The sequence below is a fragment of the Mesocricetus auratus genome, unplaced genomic scaffold (genome assembly GCF_017639785.1).
Source record: "Mesocricetus auratus isolate SY011 unplaced genomic scaffold, BCM_Maur_2.0 Super-Scaffold_100691, whole genome shotgun sequence".
Classification (NCBI taxonomy): domain Eukaryota; kingdom Metazoa; phylum Chordata; class Mammalia; order Rodentia; family Cricetidae; genus Mesocricetus; species Mesocricetus auratus.
Window position 1 is genome coordinate 5,226,315 of NW_024429267.1, and position 26,205 is coordinate 5,252,519.

The 26,205-nt window shown below is 46.7% G+C and overlaps 2 non-coding genes across 2 annotated transcripts; both read right to left on the minus strand.

Moving 5' to 3' along the window:
• Positions 1-11,685: 11,685 nt before the first annotated feature.
• Positions 11,686-11,802, minus strand: LOC121137714. The gene has a single exon (XR_005875021.1). It is a non-coding gene; the product is annotated as a U5 spliceosomal RNA (small nuclear RNA).
• Positions 11,803-18,130: 6,328 nt separating this feature from the next.
• Positions 18,131-18,246, minus strand: LOC121137713. The gene has a single exon (XR_005875020.1). It is a non-coding gene; the product is annotated as a U5 spliceosomal RNA (small nuclear RNA).
• Positions 18,247-26,205: the final 7,959 nt, after the last annotated feature.

Genomic DNA, 26,205 nt, shown 5'->3' on the forward strand with positions numbered 1-26,205 from the left:
AGAATTTGAGGTCAACCTAAGCCCTAGAGACCCTGTCAAAAACAAACAGGAGGTGACATGTGAAATGGTTCATCATCAGGTAAGGGCATTTGCCACCAAACCTGATGCGCCTGGGACCTGCATGGTGGAAGGAGAGAATTGACTCTTGCAAGTTGTGCTCTGACCTGCACAGGCACACTATAGCATGCACAGTCACACAGATATAACCAACCAACCAAACAAGGCTTAAGTGGAGGGAGGGAAGCTGCAGCTGAGGTGGAAAGGAATCCTATTCTTGGCCTGACTTCCCTGAGCTCTCTGGAGCAAAAGGAGCCTCTGGCAGCCTGATAGCCCAGCTCTTCAGGAGCTGAGCTGCAACAAGCAGGCTTTGCTGCCACCTCGTGGAACAAATGAACACTACAGTCAATGGGACGGGTGTGCCACATTAAACACCAGTAGCAATCAAGATGTGCTTTGTCCTCTCTCTGCAAGAAAGGGGCAGAGACACCATCTATGAACTTTTTTTTTTTTTTGGTTTTTCGAGACAAGGTTTCTCTGTGGCTTTGGAGGCTGTCCTGGAACTCACTCTGTAGACCAGGCTGGCCTTGAACTCACAGAGATCCGCCTGCCTCTGCCTCCCGAGTGCTGGGATTAAAGGCATGTGCCACCACCGCCTGGCCATCTATGAACTTTTAATAGAAATAATCCCTAAGTATAAAAAGGCTGTCTTGGATGCATAGAACAACACGCTGTGGAAACAGAAGGCATGGGATTGCTGAAGTACTGAATTAAGGAAGGCTTTTTAGAGGGATAGAAAAGTCAGGGAGCAGCAAAGAAAGGTTGGAGGTGTGGACGTGAACCAGGAGGTCATCAGGCAGCCAGGACACTGTCATTTGCTGCATGGGTCATGGCACTTAGATACACAAATGGGAAACATTTAAATGGAATGACTACTAGATTCCCACAGCATATGCTTTTCAAATGTTTGGTTGGTTGGTTTTGGTTTTTCCAGACAGTGTTTCTCTGTGGCTTTGGAGGCTGTCCTGGAACTTGCTCTTGTAGACCAGGCTGGTCTCGAACTCACAGAGATCTGCCTGCCTCTGCCTCCCAAGTGCTGGGACTAAAGGCATGTGCCACCACCTCCCGGCCACATGTGTAGCCCAGGTTGGCCTTGAACTCGTGAGCCTCCTGCCTCTGCCTCCTTCAGCAAATCCTACCGGCATGTGCCACCACAACCGGCCCTTCATGTGTTTTGATGTTGCCTGGAATCATTGGAGGAAAGAAAGGGACTTCAGTGAAGTCTTGTGTCCCCAAAACAGTGATAACATCTGTAACTTCTTATTTTTATTTCGCATTAAAAATCTTTTATTACATTTGTTCATTTACTGTGGAGGGAGACGATATGTACATCATGGGGGGACATGTGAAGATCACAGGACAACTTATGGGAGTCTAATCTCTCCCACCATGTGAGTCCCAAGGACTGAGTTCAAACCACCAGATTTAAAAGCAGGTGCCTTACTTGACTGGGCAACACAGTAGAGCTGGCCCTGAGGGTACAGTTGTGGGTGAGCCAGCCCAGATGTGTGACAGCAGGAGAACAGGCCCTACCCCTTGCTGCTTGCTGCCTTGGGAGAGCTAGCAGAAGCAGCTGATGGTGTGAATGAAGGGGAACTGGCGGGCTACCAACCCAGCAACCACCCACACCCAGCCCAGGGCTTTGAGTTGGCCCACCCCAACATCCACCCCATCTATGATCTGCTGGAGCACGAAGGGACTGGTTGGTCCTGAAGACGCAAAGCTACAGGATCCCCATGACACAGGATAACCCAGAGGAGTCCCATTGTGAGGGCCCAGTGTTGGTGGTATAGCAGAAACCAGAGGCCTAGAACCAGACTCACTGCAATGAACACTTGCAAGTAATGGTATAAGAACTAAAGAGTACGCTGTGCAACTCACTGTGTGACACCACAGCTTCCACGATGAGATTTGTTTTTCCTTTACATTTTATTCATTTATTCTTTGAGGGTGTTTTTTGAGACAGGGTTTCTCTGTATTGTTTTGGAAGCTGTCCTGGAACTAGCTCTTGTAGACCATGCTGGCCTCAAACTCACAGAGATCCGCCTGCCTCTGCCTCCCAAGTGCTGGAATTAAAGGGGTGCACCACCAATGCCCAGCAAATTTTATTTTGTTTCATCTTGGGGGAAGGATTGCAAAGGCAGAGAGACAGCAGATGTGAAGGGACAGGGAGATGAGTGAGATCGAGTTGCATGATGTGAAATCCACAAAGAATCAGTACAAAGGCCGGGCGTTGGTGGCACACGCCTTTAATCCCAGCACTCGGGAGGCAGAGGCAGGAGGATCTCTGTGAGTTCGAGGCCAGCCTGGTCTACCGAGCAAGTTCTAGGGCAGCCTCCAAAACAATATAGAGAAACTCTGTCTCGAAAAAACAACAAAAAAAAACAAAAAAAAAGAAAAGAAAAGAAAAAGGAAAAACAAAACAAAATAATTAGTAAAAAGTTAAAATGGAGGGAAAAAAGCAGATGCCTTAAGCAGATGAAGAAACTAAGGCCCAGAGAAGTGAAGAGTAGGTCAGGGCTTGACTCCCAGAGTCCTTGTCCTAACAGGCCATGACTTTCTCTGTGTTTCCTGGAGGAAGGAATAGAATCAAACTGAAATGGAGTTGTTTTGGTTTTGTTTATTATGATTCTTTTCCTTCCCCCAGCCTTTCCCATATGTTTCCTTTGCTCTCTCTCAAATTTGTGGTTGCTTTTTCTTTAAGAGAGAGAGAGAGAGAGAGAAAAAAGAGAGAGAGAGAGAGAGAAAGTGTGTGTGTGTGTGTGTGTGTGTAGCTACTTGGTCTGCATAATGTTACTTGTGTGTTGTTTGTTGTAAGAATGAGGAGATCTTGGGCTGTCAGACACACCTCTTGTCCAAAGGAGTGTTAAGTATATCATAAAACGAACAGGGACCCTGCCATAAACTCATTGCCCCAAAGCAGACCAAGGACTGTTGCTTTATGACCATCATTTTCAAGGTCTCCTCACAAGAGGCAGGGGTGCTTAAGAGTATAGGCTAAGGTTTATAACCCTGGCTGTGTCACCGTCCAGCTTCGCTAGCTGGTGGACACACTGGAATCTCTGTCCTAATTCCCTCCCTCCTGGGTTGCTGGAGGGAGTCAGAGCACAGGAAGCCCCTGGGATGGTGCACACTGTCATTATTATTAATGAGGGCTGGGGCTAACGTTTGATACCCATCACCAACCCCGGCTATCTAAAACATGGCCCTGGCTTCTCGAGGCCTGCTTCCTTGTGGGAATGCTGGGCCTCCCTGAGGCTGTGCCTTCCTTCAGTCTGTAACAACCACCACCTTGGTCTGGGGAGATTGTCCCCATTCTCTCCTGCTACAGCACCGCTTTCCACTGCCCCGGCTCTCATACTGAACCCTCTCCCCTGAAACACTACAGCACAGTGGGCTCATATTCAGCTGAGGGGCATTATGACCTGACTGAAGTAGCATTAAATGCTCAGTGAAAACTTGAGGAACAGTAGGGAATGTGCGAGGGAGGAAGGAATGGAAAAAACCAGAAGAACTAGAGACGATGCCAAGGCTGGCCATGTCAGTCCGTGCCCTTAGTCTCAGCGGCTGGGAGAATAGGCAGATGGATCTCTGTGAGTTTGAGGCCAACCTGGTCTACATAGCAAATCCCAGGCCAGCCAGGACTACACAGTGAGATCCTGTCTCATAAAACAAAACAAAAGATAAACCTTAGATGAAATGGTGGTGCACCCCTGTAATTTCAACCCTGGGCTACATAGCAAGACCACGTGTCCAAATAATAACAACGAAATAATATATATTATATGTAATAGTGCTATGTTGCAACATTATATATTTATAGACTACATATTATTATAGAGGGCTGGAGAGGTGACTCAGTGGGTGGAGTGCTTGCTGTGTAATCATCAGGACTAGAGTACAGACCCCAGATCCCCAGTAAGCAGGCGGGATCCCACATACCTGCATGCACACAGGAACGGAGGCGTATGCACACACATAAATAAATTCTTAAAAGTACACAAGTAAGCTTGCTCCTAAAGGTGCAGCACAGGTAGAACAGGCACTTAGCCTGTTCACAGTTCTCCAGCTACCTTCTAACTTCTTAAGGGAAATGAACAAAGAGCTTGGGGACACTGGTAGTTTAAGACACACACCCCGCTCCCTTTCATTCCTCCAGGGCATGAAAACAGACTTTGAGAATCTCAGTGCAGCCCCAGACTTGACCTTTGCCCCAAGGAGTACTTCCTTAACCAGTGGCGATCATAACCAGACTCAATGACTGCTTTGTGAAGAGATCAAATGAGGACCCAACTAGAAAATTCTTGGCACCTAGTGCAATGTAGGCACTCAGTAAACATTCCGTGTCATGATGGTGGTTGTTTGGTTAGTCTAGAGATTCTAGTTGAGATATAACTCAGGGGAAATGAGTATGCAAGAGGCCCTGGGTTTGACCCACACACACACACACCAGGAGGTGAAGCAGAGGAAGATATTTCAGACATATGACAAAGGACTGCACCCTGCTACTGCTCTCCAGCCCTGATTGTTCTTGAACACAGCCCAACAGTCTCACAAAGGTCACAAGGCTTTCCCCTGGCCTCCCCCTCTTCCTGCAAGACACACAATAAAGAGCCCCGATTGCCTGATTAGAGGAAGCGGATATACAATTAATTTTCATTTAGACCTAAAATCCTCCTCCTACCTTTCAAAAAGAACTGCACACCTATTCCAATTTACACACTGAACAAACATGGGATTTTCCATCAGGTTTTGTAGCCTTTGAAGTGACCAGACCAGACGATTGATTTATTTCCAGCTAACCTCTTTCTTTGAACCCAGAAGGGTCAAGGTTAATTATATAATAAAACACACTGTGCCCAGCTGCCCTTCTGAGGGTGCAGGGGGCCCCCACTCTGCTTCTGAGTCAGCCGAGGTGGATCGGATTTCTGATTCCTTCCCCCTTCAATTCATTTCCTTCATCAGGGCCCATTAAGAAGAAGAAGAAAAAAAAAATCTGACCTCTCATTTCCTCCCCGAGAGATAAATTTTAATTTGCTGAAAACCAACAAAGGGATGTGAGCCATGTGTCCACATTGTCCCCTTCAGTAGGGAAATCCTGCCGACACCCTTTCCTACAGGTGGCAGAGGTAGGTGGGACGGGCACTCAAGAGGTACAGGAGTCAGGAGTCTTCATCTCCTATGAAGTGGGACACTGTCCCCCAGAGGGACCCTGCTAGTGCTGCTACCACAGCCAAGGCTGCACTGAGGTTGGCGTGAGGCGAACTAACTGGCCATGGACTACTCACACACATGCTTAGGCTTCAGCAGCCACTGAGATGGGCAGCGTGACAACGCCTGCTTTCCCTATCAAGAGCAGTGGTACCAGCTAGGAACTATGAAGGCCTAGTTAGGAACCCAAGGGTTTTGTGTTGCTTTGCTTCTGCATCTTCCACTTGTAAAATAGTCTTCTAAGGCTAGGAAACGAGTCTGTGAAAGTGCAGACAGATATAACTTCATTTACCAGAACCCACATAAAAAAAAATGTAAAGCTGGCCATGGTTGGCAAATGCTTATAACCCCAGTGCCGAAGATGTGGAAATTGGTGGATGGTCCCTGCAGCTCACTTGCCAGCCAGCCTAGACTATTTGGTGAATTTCTGGCCAGTCAGATAGATGATAGATAGATAGATAGATAGATAGATAGATAGATAGATAGATAGATAGATAGATAGATGTGTGGGTGGATAAACAGACAGTGAAATAAAATAAAATCGATGCTGGGCATGGTGTTAGACAATTTGAATCCCAGCACTTTGGAGGCAGATGCAGGCAGATCTCTGCGTGTTCAAGGGCAGCTGATCTACATAGCAAATTCCAGGCCAGCCAATAGTGGGACCGTCTCATAAATAATTAAATACTTATCAGATAATTCAATTGGTAGAGCATTGGATTTTGCTGGTTGCTGGAGGACACTTGGTGTGGGGTGTTAGAGGATTGAGGTGATCAATGAAATTATCAAAGAAAACTTTTTTTTTTTTTTTGGTTTTTCAAGGCAGGTGTCTTTGTAGCTTTGTAGCTATTCTGGAACTCACTCTATAGATCAGGCTGGTCTCGAACTCACCGAGATCTGCCTGCCTCTGCCTCCCGAGTGCTAGGATTAAAGGAGTGTGCCACCACCTCCTGGCAAGAATGATTTTTTTGATAGCATTTTAAAAAAGATTTATTTATCATATCTAAAGTGTTCTGCTTGCACATATGCCTGAAGTCCAGAAGAGGGCACTAGATCTCATTATAGATGGTTGTGAGTCACCAGGTGGTTGCTAGGAATTGAATTCAGGACCTCTGGAAGATGCCAGTGCTCTTAATCTCATCTCTCCAGGCCAAGAATAAATTTAAAGAGTAAACAATAAAATAAAATTTAAAAGGCTGATGAGGTGGCTCAGAGTGTAAAAGCACTTGTCCACCTGAATTCAACCCCTAGAAGCCGTAGGGGAAGGAGAGAACTGCATTAGAAGGCTGGCCTCCAGCGTGCGCAGCTTGGAACATGCATACTCTCGCATACACAAGTGATAATGATAATGAACTAAATGTTTTCCAAGATGGACAGTGTTTGCGGAACAATACCTGAGGCTGACCCCTGGCCATTACATACACATTACATGCGCCACAGGTGCATACGCATCTTCACATACAAAGTTTGTACTTTTATCACCCATAGACTCCCACCCCCAAGGGAGAGAACTTTGTTACTGATGCATTTTACACCTGCGATGCTTTCCAAATGCCCAAATGCTGAAGCACAGGTGGAGGGCTACTGGGAAGAGAAAGGTCTTAGGAGGCGGAGCCTAGAGGAAGGACGTTGTATCTCAGGGGTGTGTCCCTCAGAAAACTGGTCTCTGGGTCACTGTCGGTTTACCTCCTCAGGGTTCCAGTGCAGCTCCCTTATGCTATCCTGGCCCTCCTTGGGTCTGAGTTCATGTAGTGACCCAGTGACCTTGGAGGCCTGAGCCAGAAGCAACCCTGCCACTGTCACAGCACAGAAAGCTGACTGCCAACAAGGCTCTTTTTCTTCCCGTTGTTTAAAAGCAAAGCCGACCAATCAGTCCTGGACCGCCTGGCAGGCGCCACCAACGCCCGGCGGGGATACAGGTTCTTAAGATGGCCCCAGATTGTCCACTCCGCTCCGAGTCAGCGCAGGCCGCCCTGCCATGGACACACTGTGCTGTCTGTCTCCTCCCTGTCACCCTTAGGAAACCGTGGACCAGGCACAAGATGTCCAGACACATGGGGACCATCAGCGGTGCCTTTGAAAGTGAATGAGACCCTTCTCTGGAAGAGGGAAGAAAACTTGAAGACTGGAAACTGAGCCTTGCTCGTCTCTGCTGGCTCCAGCAAGCCCTCTCTTTGCCCTCATGGACTGGCATCCAGGCGGGGCGGGACCGGGCGGGGCAACGGGCTGGGGTGGGGGGAGGCAGAGCGAAGTAAGGAGCAGTGTTCATGGCAAAAGAAAACGTTCTTCTTAGAAGAACTAAAGACTGACTGTCACGTGAACACTCCGGAGGCTGAGGCAGGCGGCTGAGTCAAGCCAGACTTAATCCACAGTAAGATCATATCTCAAACGGAAGTCTAAAGCCACTAGTCTAAAAGTTGCTACTGCCGGGCGTTGGTGGCGCAAGCCTTTAATCCCAGCACTCGGGAGGCAGAGGCAGGCGGATCACTGTGAGTTCGAGGCCAGCCTGGTCTACAGAGTGAGTTCCAGGACAGCCTCCAAAGCCACAGGAAATCCTGTCTCAAAAAACAAAAAACAAACAAACAAAAAAGTTGCTACTGCTCACAGAGGCCATTCTAAAGGAAAAGAGCAATTCTTCTGGCCGCCCTGTTTTTCCAAAATGTATGATTCATGGTGTGAATGTGAGTTTTTGTTTTTTTAGACAGATTCTCGTATTGCAGCCCAGGCTGGCCTAGAGTTTACTACGTCGACCTGACTGGCACTGAACTCACAGAGAGCTGGGATTAAAGGTAAGATTGAACTCACAGAGAGAGAGCTGGCTGTCTGCCTCCCCAGTGCTGAGATTAAAGGTGAGCGCCCCCATGCCCAGCACTCAGAGAGAGCTGAGGTTAAAGGTGAGATTGAACTCACAGAGAGAGAGCTGGCTGTGCCTCCCCAGTGCTGAGATTAAAGGTGAGCGCCCCCGTGCCCAGCATTGAACTCACAGAGAGCTGAGATTAAAGGTGAGATTGAACTCACAGAGGGCTGAGATTAAAGGTGAGCGCCACCATGCCCAGCATCCTTCTGCCCTCCCTACTTCACACTGAGGTTTTTATTCTTAGCAATCATAACTCAGAGCCTTGTGCACACTTGGCCACACAGTCTTCAACTGAACTACATCTCCCCAGCCTAGCTTATTTACTTCATAAAATGGTTTCATGAAGGACAAACCACTCTTCATGTAGGAGTCCTAATGTCTCTGATTAACAGTACTGTGTAGATCTGTTCCATTCTGATAGTCTTTTGGCAGGACTGAATTACATCTCACAGGCGGTTTATAAAGATGGAGAAGTGTTGGCCTGGAGAGACGGCTCAGTGGTTAAGAACACGTGTTGCTCTTGCAGAGGATCCAGGTTCAGTTCCCAGCACCCACAGGGTGGCTCAGAACCACCCATAACTCCAGTTTCTGGGGCTGCAATGCCCCCTGCTGTGATCCGAGGGCACTAGACACATAATGCAGGCAAAACACTCATACACATAAAAATCTAAAAAAAATTGCTGGAGAATATAACCGTGTAAAATTAATAACACTTGGCTTTGATACAATAATTTTAACTTTTTAAAAGATTTGTTTCGCTGGGTTCAAAGCACATACCTTTAATCCTAAGGCTTGGGAGGCAGATCTCTGTGAGTTCAAGGCCATCCTGGTCTACATAGAGTCCCAGGCCAGCTAGGACTACATAGTGGAACCATGTCTCACAAAGAAAGAAAGAAAGAAAGAAAGAAAGAAAGAAAGAAAGAAAGAAAGAAAGAAAGGAAGGAAGGAAGGAAGGAAGGAAGGAAGGAAGGAAGGAAGGAAGGAAGGAAGGAAGGAAGGAAGAAAGGAAGGAAGGAAGGAAGGAAGGAAGAAAAAGAAAAGTTGCTATAGCTTTACCATCTCTACAGGTGGGAAAGAACATCGAGACCTCTGGAGACTATGTGACCACTACCTGCTAGTGCTCTAGTTAACAGTGCCACTCAAATTCTGTCCAGCAGGCTCCCTCTGTGCTTGCTCTCGTGACAAATGTGAGGACGTTTTCAGATGGAGTATGTCTCTGTGGGCAGCCGTCTTTGAAGAGCAGAACCTGATGTTCATTACTGTTAGTGAATCATAATCCTTTATATGTGTGTCTTCTGTCACCCCAGTGGTGTCTTTGTTAGTGGTCACTGATCCACGTCAGGTTAAAACTTGCCCTCTCTAGCTGGCCACAGCTGTGCCCCCTTGGTTCCAGAACTTTGCTTGTTCTCCAGGACCTCGGTGTTTTGGATGGTACTGGGTCTGCCATCTCCCAGAGTGAGCCTACTGTGCTTGTGCCTCCCAACTGAGCAGGGTCAGAAGCCATGCTACATCCTCCTTGATGGGCCACATGTGGAGCACCCTGGTGGCAGCTTGTCTTAAGTTAGGAACCTAGGATCCACAGCCAAAGGCTTGCTTTCCCTTCTGGACTCTTCACCAGCCCAAAGTGGGGAAGAGATAGGTGGGAATTAGCTTCTTCCAATGGGACTTAGCGTGAGTCCCTGGGACTCTGACACAAAGGGTGAGCTTGGGAGGGAGGCTACTCGTTCTGGCCTGACATGTGTGTGTCTGCCAACCCTTTTGGGGACATTCCGGGTTTATCTCAAAGCCTGGCACCCACACCTCTGCATCCACAGGACCTTTATGACTCTCGGAGCAGAGTCAGTTTCTACTACCCTTCACTTCATGGCTTTCCCTAGGTCCATTGCTGTAGAGTTCCAGGGCCCAGGCCAGGGCTCAACATGGCCAGTTCTCCATGGGCAGCAAATATAACTCAGTGATGGACACTTGCCTGCCAGCATGCCTGAGGTGTAGTCAAGCAAGCTACGCATGCCAGAAGTTCCACTTCCGGGTATGTATGTGAATATGCATGTGAGTGTAAGTGAATACATGTGTGTGTGTATGAGTGTATGCAGGCAAGTGCATGAGGGTATGAGTAACTGCATGCTATTTATGAGAGTGTATGTATGCAAGTGTGTATGTGGTCTGTGACATGGGTATATGACTGTGTGCATATAGATATGCACGTATGAATGCATGCATGGGCATACACATGTATCGTGTGCCTGTTTCTATGAATGCGCATGAGCATGCAACAGCACATATAGCCTGTCAATCTTGGCTTGACTTTGCAGTATGGTTGTCTTTCATCCCCGCAGGCAGCCTGTCCGAGTCAGGTCCCATAGGATGGACAGCCTTGTAGTAACTAAAGGCAGGGGCGGTTCTCATAGACTGTGTGCACTTTGGTTCTGTCATTCTCTTGTCTGTACTCCCTGGGGCCCAGGGCTTAACATCATGAAATGTCAGAGCCTGGGAGACAGGGGTTAGAGATTATCTGATTCACCTGACAAATAGGGGAGACCAGGCCCTAGACAGGTCCCTGAATCAGGACTAGAAGTCACACAGCATTTAGCCCCTAAGCCAGCTGAGAACGACATCTCCCCAGGCTCTTTTCTCTATTGCAACAACAACCTTGAGTCTTTTGTCAGCCGCAGAGTCTGCAGTCTGCAAAGCTGACCTCTCTGGCACCCCCAGTCCTAATCATCAGGCTGGGATTAAAGGGCCCTGAGTGGCTGGAAAAGGGGGTCAATCGGGGAGCCATTGCAATCTGACAGACTGTGCCCTGTCATGTGGGGTTTCGCTTTTTTTTTTTTCTCTCTCTGTGTTGTTTTGGAGGCTGTCCTGGAGCTCACTCTGTAGACCAGGTTGGCCTCGAACTCACAGAGATCCGCCTGCCTCTGCCTCCCGAGCACTGGGATTAAAGGCGTGCGCCACCAACGCCGGTCCACATGGGTTTCACATTGCATTTGCCTTAAACTCTCTCTTCAAGAGAGTGCTGGTCTCCTGGCGCTGAGCACAATTCTAGCTGTTTTATTTGTTTCTGAGTCTATGTAGTCTTGGGACTTGCTGTATAGACCAGGCAGGCCTTGAACTCACAGAGATCTGCCTACCTTTGTCTCCCAGGTGCTGGGATCAAAGGTATGTGCCACTATGCCTGGCAGATACATTATTATTGTTTTTTCAAGACAGAGTTTCTCTGTCTCAGAATTGGGTAAGACAGCTTTCAGAACTTCTATCTAGGTGAGAGGGATAAGGCTTAGGAAAGATAGCATCCTCAACAGATAGGACACTAGTTGTGGTTTATATCACTGTCAAGTGAGTTTAGCAAAGACTCTCTCAGTCCTTTCCTTCTCCAGATGGATTTCTTGTTACTGGGTATGTTGACTCACATCTGTAACGCTAGCACTATGTAGCTGAGATAGAAGGGCTGCTGCTGAGTTCATAGGCCAGCCTGGGATACATAAAAAACATCCCTTCCATCTGAAAGACAGGTAGCCAATTATGCCATGACCCAAGTTCTATATTTTAGACAGCATTAATGTAGCCCTGCCGAAAGCAAGGCCTCAAAAAATTAGTTTAAGACTCAGAGTTGTTCCTCTCCACGGAAATCTTTAGTAAAAGGCGAAAGATTTATACGATCTGAAGAGAAACCAGAGTATGCCTACCCTGACCTGTCACTCACCACTCGGGTAACAGCAACTCCTAACACAGCGATGGTGTCTACTTGTCTCAAGACTACACTATCTAAAAACAACCATTCTTTTTGTATTATAAAGTAAAGCCCTATTTCACAAAGACATTCTTAGAACAATACGTTAATTTTTCATTTTGTCTTTGTTTTGTGTGCTATGTTCTGTGGGTATGCAAATTATAGTGAGTGGCCCCGCCCTGTAGACGAGAGCGGGAGCGGGAGGCTCCACGCAGTGCCTGGCCAGACCACCAGAGGGCGACGCCTAGAGATGGCTGGTAATGGATCTGCGCTCAGTCCAGGACCAAGACTCAGGTTTTGTTTCGTGTTTTGTACATCTACGTTTAACTAACTTTAAAGACTGTATTTTTTTCTTTTTACTTTTGTAGTTGTAAGGGTTGGGCTTAAACCTTCACATGTATCGAACAAGCGCTCTACCAACGAGCTGAACAAGAAAATAGCTATCAAATGTGGGGACGCTAAATTCAGGATGCTGGCACCTCGCGAGAACCAGGAGTGGATATAAACAAAGCGCTAGTTTCCTCTTTCTTGCTGTGCACGGCGGGCATCTGAGTAGTTTATCGTAGTAGTGGATGTTAGCTGCGCACTCAGCATTTCACTTGTGAATATTCTGCTTTGTCTGTTATTGGAGAATCTCTAGCAATGCTTACTTTAAAATTGGAGCAGCCAGGTGTAGTGATGTGTGCCTTTAATCCCAGCACTCGGGAGGCAGAGACAGAGATTGTGAATTGAGACCAGCTTGGTCTACAGAGAAACCCTGTCTCGAAAAACAGAAACAAAACAATTTGTTTACTTTTGTTTTATGTGTGTGAATGTTTGGCTGCATGTGTACCACGTGTGTGTAGACTCCAGAAAAGGGCATCAGATCCCTTGGAACTGCAGCTAGAGACTATTGTGAGCCACCATGTGGGTGCCAGGAACCACACTGAGTTATCTTTCTAGCCTCGGTTCCTGGATTTTATGTTTTATTGTTTTAATTAATTACATTAAATGGATAGAATGGGCAATGGTTACTATGTGTACAGTGTTTACTCAGCCATGTTTTGGGCTTTGTTTTCTACTTGAGAATGGGGCTGGAATGTCGGCTTTTTTCTCTCATAGGGAAGAGGAGATGGACATCAAGTACCTCTTTTCTGCAGTTAGGTCTGAAGAGCAGGGGTATGACACTGAGGCACAAGATTTGTTTTGAGCCAAAGACCTTTGGGGGGGCAGGACACGACACCACAAAAAAAAAAAAAAAAAAACAAGGGTTGGAAAGATGACTCAGAATACTGACTTCTCTCCCAGAGGTTCTGAGTTCAATTCCCAGGAATTGCACAGTACCTCACAACAATCTATAATGAGATCTCATGGTATCTCACAACAATCTATAATGAGATCTGGTGTCTTCTGGCATGCAAGCAGAACACCGTATACATAACAAATAATAAATAAATAAATCTTAAAAAAAAACAAACAGTAAACAAAACAACAACACGAGCCAGCTGAACCGTGGTGGTGCACGACTTCAACCCCAGCGCTTAGGAGGTAGAGGCAGGTGAATTTCTAGCCCAGCCTGGTCTAGAGTGAATTTCAGGACAACCAGGGCTACACAGTGAAACCCTGTATCAAAAAAGAAAAACAAAACAGAGCAAAGCAGCTCGCACGTGAATGGCACTCTGACCTCACCTCCTCTTTCCGAGAGCAGGAAAAGATAGGCTAGCTCCCTGTAAAAGATTCCCTCTGCACAGTAGGAGAAAAGAACATCCTGATCATCACAGAAGGGCTTCCAGCTGAGGGAAATTTGTGCAAACAAGCCTTGATAAAAATGCCTCCAAGCTTCCTTCAGTCTTATTCTAGTTAGGTTTCTATTGCTACGGTAAAAACACCATGACCAAAAGCAGCTGGAGGAGGAAAGGGCTTACTTAATCTTGTTTGTTCCTTTGCTTTCCCAGACAGGGTTTCTCTGTGTGTCAGCCCAGCTCTCTAGCCCCTGCCCTCTTTAATGTTTTATAAGCCGTGGGGCCAGGGTGTGTACATGCCATCGTGCATATGTGGAAGTCAGAGGCCAACTTTTGGGAGTCAACTCTGTCCTTCTACCATGTGGGTTCCAGGAACCAAACTCAGGTCATCAGCCTTGGCAGTGACTGTTTTTGATGTCATTTAGAGGTGCAGGAATGGGTTCTTTTTTTTTTTTCTGATTAAAGAAAGGCAGGAATGAAATTTATCAAAAATCTTGAGGCATTCCAGCAGAGCCATTCTATGTCAGGGAACTTGGTGTCCCCTCTTGGGGTTCTTAGTCTCATTAGTAATAGAATTTAAGAGCAGGAGTTTAAAAGAAAAACGCTAGGGCAGGCAAGCCGCAAGTCTTGTGGCTGTCTAGAGGAGGAGATGGAGACGGTAAGCTGGCCTGGCAGCTCCATGGCCAGAAGGGGAGCTTTGAGGAAGCCGCAAACACCAGCTAAAGAGTTTAGGGCCGCCGGGCGTTGGTGGCACACGCCTTTAATCCCAGCACTCGGGAGGCAGAGGCAGGCGGATCACTGTGAGTTCAAGACCAGCCTGGAATACCGAACGAGTTCCAGGACAGCCTCCAAAGCCACAGAGAAACCCTGTCTCGAAAAACCAAAAAAAAAAAAAAAAAAAAAAAAAAGAGTTTAGGGCATACTTAGGCTCTAGTCAGCAACAGAAAGAAAACAAAAGTCACATCTCTGAAAGGTAGGTGGACCCAGCCAAACCTCCCAGCGGGGTCTGCACTAGGGCCTGGGGTTCAGGGAAAGAAAAGTTGTAGCACAAATTCTAACTGTTCTTAATAGTAAAAATCGGAGTCAGCTATCCAGGGGTGAAAGCTGAAGGATCAGGGAAGTAAAGGAGCCAGCCACAAGAGAGACCCTAACCTCTACTGAATCCTCAGGCCAGTGGGGCATCCTGTCCTTGGGCTGGCTCCTCAGACTGCCCTGAGCTGTCTCCTCCACCACCCAGCCATTCCCTCCTCTCTCCAACTCCCTAGTGCTGGGACTCAGGGTGTGTGATCCCAAATGCTGGGATCAAAGGTGTGAGCTCTGTATTCTCTCTTAGACCGATTCACTCTCGTCTAGCCCAGGGTGGCTTTGAACTCACAGAGATCCATCTGCCTCTGTCTCCTGAGTCCTGGGATTAAAGGTGTGTGCCACCACGGCCTGGCCTCTATGGCTAACAAATGTGGCTAGCTTTGCACTCTGATCTTGAGGCAAGTTTGTTTTTTTTTTTGTTTTTTTTGTTTTTTTTGTTTGTTTGTTTGTTTTTGGTTTTACGAGACAGGGTTTCTCTGTATTGTTTTGGAGGCTGTGGGTCAAGCCCGGCCTCGTGGTGGCGCACACCTTTAATCCCAGCACTCGGGAGGCTCGGATCTCTGTGAGTTGAGGCAATTTGTTGAAGAATAAACAAAGTATCACCACAAAAAGTGTCTAATTGTAAACTCTTCTTCCTAGAGGTGGTCCCCTAGCCAGACCCCTGGCCTGCCCCACGGAGTTAAACCGTAAGAGAAGAGACAGGGCGGAGCTCTACCTAATGCTGATCCCATTCTCCCCAGCTTTCCAGGCAATGGCTCCAGCCCTCGGTTCCCTCCCTTTATTCAGCAGTGCATAAACAATGTCAGAGCTCACTTTTCTGTGGGGTGCTTGTGTATGTAAAAAACTTGTATGCTTTTCTTCTATTAATCTTTTTTTTTTTTTTTTCGAGACAGGGTTTCTCTGTATTGTTTTGGAGGCTGTCCTGGAACTCGCTTTGTAGACCAGGCTGGCCTCAAACTCACAGAGATCTGCCTGCCTCTGCCTCCCGAGTGCTGGGATTAAAGGCGAGTGCCACCAACGCCCGGCTCTATTAATCTTTTTATTAAAAGATTTATGCATTTTATGTGCATGAATGTTTTGCCTGAATGTGTGTGTGCACACCATTGTGTGCCTGGTACCTTTGGATGTCAGAAGATGATGTTGGATTCTTTGGAACTGAAGTTATGCATGGTTATGAGTTGCCATGGGTGCTGGGAACCAAACCCAGATCCTCTGGGAGAGAGCAGTCAGTGCTCTTAACTGCTGAGCCATCTCTCCAGTTTCCAGCTCTTCTTTCTTATGGCAATTGATTTTTTGTTTATTTGGTTTGGTTTTGATGTTTTTTTGAGACAGGGTTTCTCTGTGTAGCCCTGGTTGTCCTGGAACTCTCTCTGTTGACCAGGCTGACTCTGAACTCAGAGACCCACCACCACTCCTCACAGCCAATTTAATTCTTAGGCTGGAAGAGATTTTATTTATTGATTTTTTTTGAGACAGCTCTGGCTGTCTTGGGACTTATGTAGGTCATGCTGGTCTTGAACTTACAGAGATCTGCCTGCCTCTGCCCCAACCCTCCCAGTGTTGGGTTTAGAGGTGGTGCCACTGTGCACAACTAGCTGACAGGTTCTAAAGGAGTAGTAATAACGTTTGTTCTTGAATGCCAGGCAGTGGTAGTACACACTTTTAATCCCAGCATTCGGGAGATAGAGGCAGGCGGATCTCTGTGAGTCTAAGGCCAGCCTGCTCTACAGAGAGAGTTCCCACCTCCCCCACCCCCCAGTGCTAGGGCCTCGTATATTCCAGGCAACACTCTGCATTGAGCTATGTTCTCAGCACCAGTCTGTCGGGCACCGATGACACTCCATCTGGGGTTCATTCTCTCCTCCGCTACTGGCCTCTTGGCAAAGAACTGCCCCCACCTCGGCCGCGGGCCTTGGACTTGCTGTCCTCACTGGGCTTGCAGGAGATAAACTTAAAAAAGAGGACTGCTGAACCTTGCCAAGTCAGGGTAAGACAGTTTTTCAATTTTCCTGCTTCTGAGATGGTCTGTCTGATACTTTAGGTCTTAGCCAAAGTTGGTTGCCCCGATGTTGCTGAGAGACCTTGGGTGACCATCCAGGCAGCCTGCTATTTCTGTCTTTTCTTGTCCCTTTAGGAAGTCGCACGCTTGTACTTCCTGCCTACCCTAGTACTGTTATTTTCCTTCTCAGGTTTTTTATGAGGTTGAATACTAGACCGTCATAGCCATATCCCTTCTTATCTTAGACAAGATTTAGACTTTCCAGATTAGCACTGCCTGGTTCTCACGGAACTCTGGGCTGGCCAGAGTGTTGCCTGAGCGCATCCTGCCAGGTAACAGGGCAGGCCAGAGTAATGCCTGAACCTTTCACAGACTCCCCTCATTCCAAAGGACAAAAGCAGGTCGGGGTGCTCTGGGCCATGCGTGACGACGAGAGCGAGTCTCAACAGGTGGTGGTGTGCGTATGAAACAGGGAAGGTGGCGCAGGCCCTGGTAGGTCCTAGGAAGACACGTCACCCCGGTCCGGCGTGAATACTGCAGGGAATGGAAATGCCAGGACACACACAGGTGCCGGCGTGTGAATAACACCACACCCGACAGCAACCGCTACAGAAGGAAGGATCCATCAAGGCAGCAGCCACGGCTGCAGCAACGAGAGGCAGCCACGTCCCAGAAGAGGCATCAGATCCCGCCATGCCACGTCCCAGAAGAGGCATCAGATCCCGCCATGCCACGTCCCAGAAGAGGCATCAGATCCCGCCATGACACGTCCCAGAAGAGGCATCAGATCCACCCGTGTCCCAGAAGAGGCACCAGATCCTGCCATGCCACGTCCCAGAAGAGGCATCAGATCCCGCCATGACACGTCCCAGAAGAGGCATCAGATCCACCCGTGTCCCAGAAGAGGCACCAGATCCTGCCATGCCACGTCCCAGAAGAGGCATCAGATCCCGCCATGCCACGTCCCAGAAGAGGCACCAGATCCAGCCATGCCGGGAACTGAACTCAGGACCTCTGCAAGAGCAGCCGGCCGATTTCCTCCCAAGACGCTCCCCGAGGTTGTTAGTTTGTGTGTATGTGTGTTTCTCGGCACACACAACAGTTCGAGTCCTTCCACTTTTAAAGAATACCAAAAAAAGATACATAGGCGTTGGTGTGGCACACAACTTTAACCCCAGCACTCGGGAGGGGGAGGCAGAGGCAGGCAGATCTCTGTGAGTTCGAGACCAGCCTGGTCTACAGAGCGAGTTCCAGCACAGCCTCCAAAACAATACAGAGAAACCACAAAATGAAAAAAAACTAAAAACCTTTTTAGTGAAATCAAGCATACCGATTCATATTGTTTTCTTCTAACATCTAGCTTTTGTTGGAGATATCGGGTTTAAACATTAACACATACTGGAGAAACAGCAAGATGAGCCAAAGACATCATGCAAACAAAACAAAAGTCTATTATTAGAGCACCATTGTGGAGCCTTGATTAAACAAGGCCTCAAAAAATTGGTTTCAGACTCAGAGTTGTTCCTCTCCACGGAAATCTTTAGTAAAAGGCGAAAGATTTATACGATCTGAAGAGAAACCAGAGTATGACTAGGGAAGCGCTTAGCGCATTTCAAAGGTAACTGAACCTCCTAACACGCTGATGGTGAAGAGGGTGACTGTACGTTTAAAGAGTCATTACCTACAAGAACATTTTTCTGATTGCCTTAAATAATCTATATGTTTTTATTTTTAATACCTCTAGTAATAATAAATATATTTCCACGAAAACATGTGGTATTAGTTGCAGAGTATTATGGGTATGCAAATGAACCGAGCGATCGGCCTAGAGACTGGCCCTGTTCCCGGGGGCGGGGCGAAGGCTTCGCCTCCAGCTCCCAGTGACCGGGTCTGTGCCTCCTTACACTGGAATTCGCACTTGGTTTCTTTTAAATAAAGTTTTCCCGTGGTTTTAGGCATGGAGGAGCTGAAAAGGACCAAGAAATGACTGGCAGATTTCCCGTTCTGAGGGATTGGGACAGGCGCAGAGAAGGCTTCAAAGGTGTTGGCAATGTGTTTTCTCTGTTCTCACCGAGAACGTTAGTTTCTGTAGCGAAACCAAGGTAGATAAGGTCTCACTCTTGCAAATTCCACGCAGTGCATTACCTCTGTACAAATGGAGAAAGAAAAAAAAAGTGAAGTTCAACACTTTCTAAACCATTGTGGCTTTCATTTCTGTACCGGGCTCTCTCAACATAGCAAAAGAGGATAGTTTTCCGCTGTTGATATATGTATATTTGGGAGGGTGTGTCTCTATGTGTGTATACGTTTTTATTCGTGTACAAAGACCAAAAATTGCAGCATGCTCTGCGTCAATAGCAGCAGCTTTTCCAGGTTCTGCAGTCGCGGGGAAAGAAAATGTAGAGACATCCAGCACACTCCATTAAAATACAAAGTCAAAAATAAAGTCCTGAAAAACACATTTCCGTTAATGTTCTCGTCCCTAACACCTTTTCCTTTCTTCTCAGTAATCTTTTTTCTTAAGTAAAATTTACTTTTCTCAGTAAAGTTTTTTTTTCTTTTCTTCTTTTGTTTGGTTTCTCTGTGTAGCTCTGGTTGTCCTGGAACTCACTTTGTAGACCATGCTGACCTCAGACTCAGAGATCTGATTGCCTCTGCCTTCTGAGTGCTGGGATTAAAGGCATCTTTCACCACTGCCTTGATTAGAAATACTTTTTTTTTTTTTCGAGACAGGGTTTCTCTGTATTGTTCTGGAGGCTGGCATGGAACTCACTCTAGACCAGGCTGTCCTCGAACTCACAAAGATCCGCCTGCCTCTGCCTCCCGAGTGCTGGGATTAAAGGCGTGCGCCACCAACGCCCGGCTAGAAATACTTTTTTTACACTTATTTATTTTTATGTGCATTGGTGATTTGCCTACATTTATGTTTGTGTGATGGTGTTAGATTGTGGAATTACAGGCGGTGTGAGCTGCCATATGGGTGCTGGGAATTGAACCCAGATCCTTTGGAAGAGCAGTCGGTGCTCTTAACCACTGAGCCATCTCTCCAGCCCCCAGAAATAATTTTTTAAGATTTATTTATTTATTATGTGTACTCTGTTCTGCCTACATGTATACCCTCACACCAGAAGAGGGTACCAGATTTCATTATAGATGGTTGTGAGCCACCATACCATTGCTGGGAATTGAACTCAGGACCTCTGGAAGAGCATCCCACACTCTTAACCTCTGAGCCATTTCTCCAGCCCCCTAGGAATATTTTTTTAATGTGTTGGTTTACTCATGTATTCTAAAGAATTTTGTTTTGTGGGCTAGGGACATAGCTCAGTTGGTAAAGTGTCTAACATGTACAAAGTCCTGAGTTCAGTTGCTAGTGTTTCATAAAACTGGGCTTAGTGGCAGATGCTTATAATCCCAGCCTGGGAAGTACAGGCAGAAAAGTCACAAGTTCAAGGGCATCCTAAGCTACATAGGGAATTGGAGATGATCCTGGGTGGGACATATAAGACCCTGTCTCCAAAAAAAGGTGAGGGAAGGCTGGGAAAGGGCACTTACCACCACGCCTGATAAACTGAGTTCAGTCTCCAGGACCCGCATGATGGAAAGAGAGAACAGACTCCCAAGACTCCCAGGAATTGTTCTCTGACTTCCACATGTGCACACACACACACACACACACACACACACACGTAAATGTTGGTTTTTTTTGTTTGTTTGTTTGTTTTGTTTTGTTTTTTTCAAGGCAGGGTTTCTCTGTGTAGCTTTGGAGCCTGTTCTGAAACTAGCTCTTGTAGACTAGAGTTGGTCTTGAACTCGCAGAGATCCGCCTGCCTCTGCCTCCTGAGTGCTGGGATTAAAGGTGCTCGCCACCACCACCCGGCTTAATGAATGTAGTTTTAAAGAGACCTTTTTCTGTAAGTTTAAAATTTAATGGGCTTATGAGGTCTACGGTTGAGAATTGGAGATGAGAAACCGCTGATAAGCTCAGAGGCTGCCCAGCCCGTGTCAAACAGCCATGGCCCGTTTCCTGTTTGACACCTGTTGAGCAATCCCGAGGGATCAGGACTGTTGTCTTAGCGGGCAATCCCTCCCAACACCCTCCCACACACACACATTTTGTTAGCTCTATTGAAGCTCTTGATCCTCAGCCAGCAGGAAATGTTAACCAGCTCCTGGAGTGAGTGACTTCCTTCCTTTCCATGCACCCGGAACTTCCCCTGTCTTTTTATCCTGCCTTGTGTATATTATCTACTTTTCCTTGTTGTACTTTTCCTCACTTGAATAGTCACTGTTAAGTGCCAAATTTTCAGTTGACCACTCAGGTTTTGCTGGCAGGGTGTCCGAGCAGCTCTGTAGGGTCTAATGAGTACTCAGCCCCACACTGCTGCTGCCTTCACGATGCTCTTACAGAAACTTATTTACTCAGCACCAGGAATTGAACCAGAGCCCTGTGACTAATAAGCAAGTGCTCTCTCTGTGCTGAACTACAGCCCAACCCTTCCTAGTGAGTCTTGAATGTCCCTGCACTTTTATCCTGCTCCAAGCTTTGCAAGGTTTCTGGTAGGAATTGTTTTGTTGTTATTTGTTTTTCAAGAGAGGGTTTCTCTGTGTAACAGCCCTGGCTGTCCCGGAATTTCCTTTATAGGCCAGGCTGGCCTCGAACTCAGAGAGCTCCACCTGCCTCAGCCTCCCACATACTGGGAATAAAGGCGGGCACCACCACTGTCCAGTAGGAATTGTTTTGATGAAGCCTCTTTTACTCTATTTCTAGTTTTCTGGAAAATGATCATGGGCTTTCTATTCTTTCTTTCCTTTTTTTTTTTGTTTTGTTTTTTGTTTTTTCGTGACAGGGTTTCTCTGTGGCTTTGGAGGCTGTCCTGGAACTAGCTCTTGTAGACCAGGCTGGCCTCGAACTCACAGAGATCTGCCTGCCTCTGCCTCCCAAGTGCTGGGATTAAAGGCATGCACCACCAACGCCCCGCTCTTTCTTTCTTTCCTTCTTTCTTTCTTTCTTTCTTTCTTTCTTTCTTTCTTTCTTTTTTTTTTTTTGCTCAGGATCTCACTATGTAGCCCTTACTGTCCTAGAACTCTCCATATAGACAAGGATGGCCTTGAATGCATAGAAATCCACCTGTCTCTCTGCCTCCCTTGTGCTGGGGTTAAAGTCATTCATCACCACCCTGGCTTTTTGGGGGGGGTCTTTTTTAATAGATAGTCTCCTCCTCCTTGTCTTTTGACCTTTGTTTGTTTGTGTTGTTATTGGCTTTTTTTTTTGAGATAGATAGGCCCGCTGGGCGTTGGTGGCGCACGCCTTTAATCCCAGCACTCGGGAGGCAGAGGCAGGCGGATCTCTGTGAGTTCGAGGCCAGCCTGGTCTACAGAGTGAGTTCCAGGACAGCCTCCAAAACCACAGAGAAACCCTGTCTCGAAAAACCAAAAAAAAAAAAAAAAAAAAAAAAAGAGAGAGAGAGATAGATAGGCCCTGGCTATCCTAGAACTCACTGTGTAAACCAAGCTGGCTTTGTAAAGGCGTGGATATTAGGATTCACCAGACCAGTATAATTGAAGTGTAGTTTATTAATAAATAACTTACATGGAAAACAATAAGTAGCTGCCTCAGTGTTCCTGTTCCCTGATGCTCTCCGAGACCCAAAGGGACTTCCTACTCGAACCTTTTCCTTTTAACCAGTCACATCCCCTCCTGTAACCATGCCCAAAAGTTGTGGTCAGTGCTACAGGTGTGGAGGCAGATCTATCACTACAGCTTTGAACTCACAGAGATCTGCCTGTTTCTGCTTCCAGAGAACCTTTTATTTATTTATTTATTTATTTATTTTTTGGTTTTTCGAGACAGGGTTTCTCTGTATTGTTTTGGAGGCTATCGGTCCAGCCCAGCCTCGAACTCACAGAGATCCACCTGCCTCTGCCTCCCGAGTGCTGGGATTAAAGGCGTGCGCCACTACCTCCCGGCTATTTATTTATTTTTTAAGATTTACATTTGTGTGTGTGTGTGTGTGTGTGTGTGTGTGTGTGTGTGTGTGTGTTCTCAAGCCCACAAAGACCCCATCAGAGCCCCTGGAGCTGGAGTTTCAGGCAGCTGTGAGCCACCTGGTATGGTGCTGGGAACTGAAGTCAGGTCTGGAGGAGCAGCCAGGGCTCTTGATGCCCGGCTGTCTCTCCAGCGACGCTTTTATACTCCTTTAGGCCATGCTTCATGTCTGTACTCTATTTTCTGATCTTATTTTTATTTAATTCCTTAGGTTGGCTTTCTTGTGTTTCTTGAGATTGAGGCAGAAGGATTGCTTTCAATTCCAGGTCTCCCTGGCCTAGCATTGAGTTGTAGCAAGCCGAGGTTAGGCTGTTGTTCCCGCGTCCTTTCACTAGCGTGCTTAACAGTATTTTATATTCTGTTTTTAAGTGTGTGTGAGTGTGGGTGTGCATGTGAATTAATAAAACGGGCATGCTTTAAAAAGTCATGTCTTTATTTGTGTCTGTGCATGCGTAGAGGACAGAACAGGGCACCAGATCCCTCTGGGATGGAGTTACCAATATTTGAGGGGTCTCAGCTTGTTATTTGGGTGCTGGTATCTGAATTCTCATGTTTTTTTTTTAATATTTTTGTTTATTATATATACAATCTTCTGCCTCCATGCCAGCAGAGGGCATCAGAGCTCATTCAAGGTGGGTATGAGCCACTACGTGGTTGCTGGGAATTGAACTCAGGACCTTTGGAAGAACAGTCAGTGCTCCTAACCTCTGAGCCATCTCTCCAGCCCCTGAATTCTCATCTTCTTGATTGCACATCAAGTACTCTAACCACTGAGAAATCCCTCCAGCTCCTCTACTAACATCTTTCTTTCTTTCCTTCCCTTCCCTTCTCCCTTCTCCTCTTCCTCCTCCTCTTCCTCCTCCTCCTCCTCTTCTTCTTCTTCTTCATTTATTTTTGGTTTTTCAAGACAAGGTTTCTCTGTAGTCCTAACTGTACTGGAACTCACTCTGTAGACTAGGATGTTCTCGAACTCACAGAGATCCTTCTGCCTCTGCCTCCCAAGTGCTGGGATTAAAGTGCCACTCAGAAAGGAGCTTCTCATTGTCCCTACCCCATCTCCATAGTCCTGGGCTAGAGACTTTGCCTACAGGGAAAAGACTGATGGTTTCCAAAGCCTCCTGCAAACAGATTGGGATGTTGCATGACTCAATAGTATGACACCTTCCCAGTATGGGAGAGGCTCTGGGTTTAATCCCTAGCAAGGCCAATAATAACGATAATAAAACATCAACAATAGTAATAATAAATAGCCAAATAAAATGGAGCAGTCCTGCAGGTTATGGTGTAGGGTACTTGGGAGATTAATCTCACTGGCTTTATGGGCTTATCTATAGGCTTGGAAGATTTCCAGGAAAGTAAACAGTTGGAGTCCCAACAGATGAACACTGACTCAGGGAACTATTCCTTCCAAGGAGTCCTAAACAACTGAGCAATCTTACAGTATTGAGTGAATTTTAACAGCTGGATGTAGTCAGGGACAAAGACACATGAAAGGTCTACAAAAAAATACTGCCCCAGGACTTGTGAGGTTAAGGCAGGAGGATTTCTTACTGCACTTTTGAGACCAACCTTGGCTGAACATAGAGTTCCAGGACAGTCTATGAAGAATGAGACCCTGTCTCATAAAAACCAAGACGATGTAACAAAAAAACAGGTCAGGTATGGTGGCTCATGCCTTTAATCCCAGTACTCAGGAAGTAGAGGCAGGAGGATCCCTATGAATTTGAGGCTAGCCTGGTCTACATGGTAAAATTCCAGCCTAGTCAGGGATATATAGTGTGAATATATACTGAGAATTTGTCTTAAATAACAACAAACCAAAACCAGCCAAGAAAAATCTTTCAAAAACCCTCAGTTGTGCCAAAATTCACTATGAGCACACCCACTACAGTCACTGTGAACACAGCCTCTGCAGTCACTGTGAGCCCTACAGTCACTGTGAACACACACACTACAGTCACTGTGAACACACACACTACATTCACTGTGAACACACACTACAGTCACTGTGAACACACACTACATTCACTGTGAAAACACCCTACAGTCACTGTAAACACACCCTACAGTCACTGTGAACACACCCTACAGTCACTGTGAACACACCCTACAGTCACTGTGAACACTCACTACAGTCACTGTGAACACATACTACAGTCACTGTGAACACACCCTATGTCACTGTGAACACACACTACAGTCACTGTGAACACACCCTATGTCACTGTGAGCACACCCTACAGTCACTGTGAACACACACTACAGTCACTGTGAACACACACTACAGTCACTGTGAACGCTACAGTCACTGTGAACACACTCCCTACAGTCACTGTGAACACACTCCCTACAGTCACTGTGAACACACACTACAGTCACTGTGAACACACACTACAGTCACTGTGAACACACACTACAGTCACTGTGAGCACAGCCTCTGCAGTCACTGTAAACACACCCTACAGTCACTGTGAACACACCCTACAGTCACTGTGAACACACACTACAGTCACTGTGAACACAGCCTCTGCAGTCACTGTGAACACACCCTATGTCACTGTGAGCACACCCTACAGTCACTGTGAACACACTCTACAGTCACTGTGAACACACACTACAGTCACTGTGAACGCTACAGTCACTGTGAACACACACTACATTCACTGTGAACACACACTACAGTCACTGTGAACACACACTACATTCACTGTGAAAACACCCTACAGTCACTGTGAGCACAGCCCTACAGTCACTGTGAACACACCCTACAGTGACTGTGAACACACCCTACAGTCACTGTGAACACACCCTACAGTCACTGTGAACACACACTACAGTCACTGTGAACACACACTACAGTCACTGTGAACACACACTACAGTCACTGTGAACACACACTACAGTCACTGTGAACACACCCTACAGTCACTGTGAGCACAGCCCTACAGTCACTTTGAACCCTACAGTCACTGTGAATACACCCTACAGACACTGTGAACACACCCATTGCTGTGTAGCATGAGTGGCAACTTTAGAGGCACTGAAGGGATGAGGAAGGTTTGATTTCCTCCACTGACATCACTGAGTAAATAAACAAGCATACAATAATCACAGGCCCCAGAAATAGAAGAACAAGCAGCAGTATATTTTCTAAAACGCCCTTTCTCCAAACAACAGAAATTGCAAGGCAGGAAAACATGACTCATACAGTGAAAAGCAAACAAAGGCAGGCGGCAGGCACTGCCTACGCAAGTGAGCAGAGGTCAGATTCCACTGACACAGCCTTCAAAGTCACTATTGTAAGTAAGGAGCCAAAAGAACTGTGATTAAAGAAGGAAAGGACTGTCAAAGGACAGTGTCACATCAAATGGTGCATCACGAAAGAGAGAACTATGGGTCACATAGTTACAGGCCTGCCTGGGTTACAGAGGTTAGACCAAAAAAAAAACTGAAAAATTTAATAAACTTGTTGCAGGGCAGTAGTGGTGCATGCCTTTA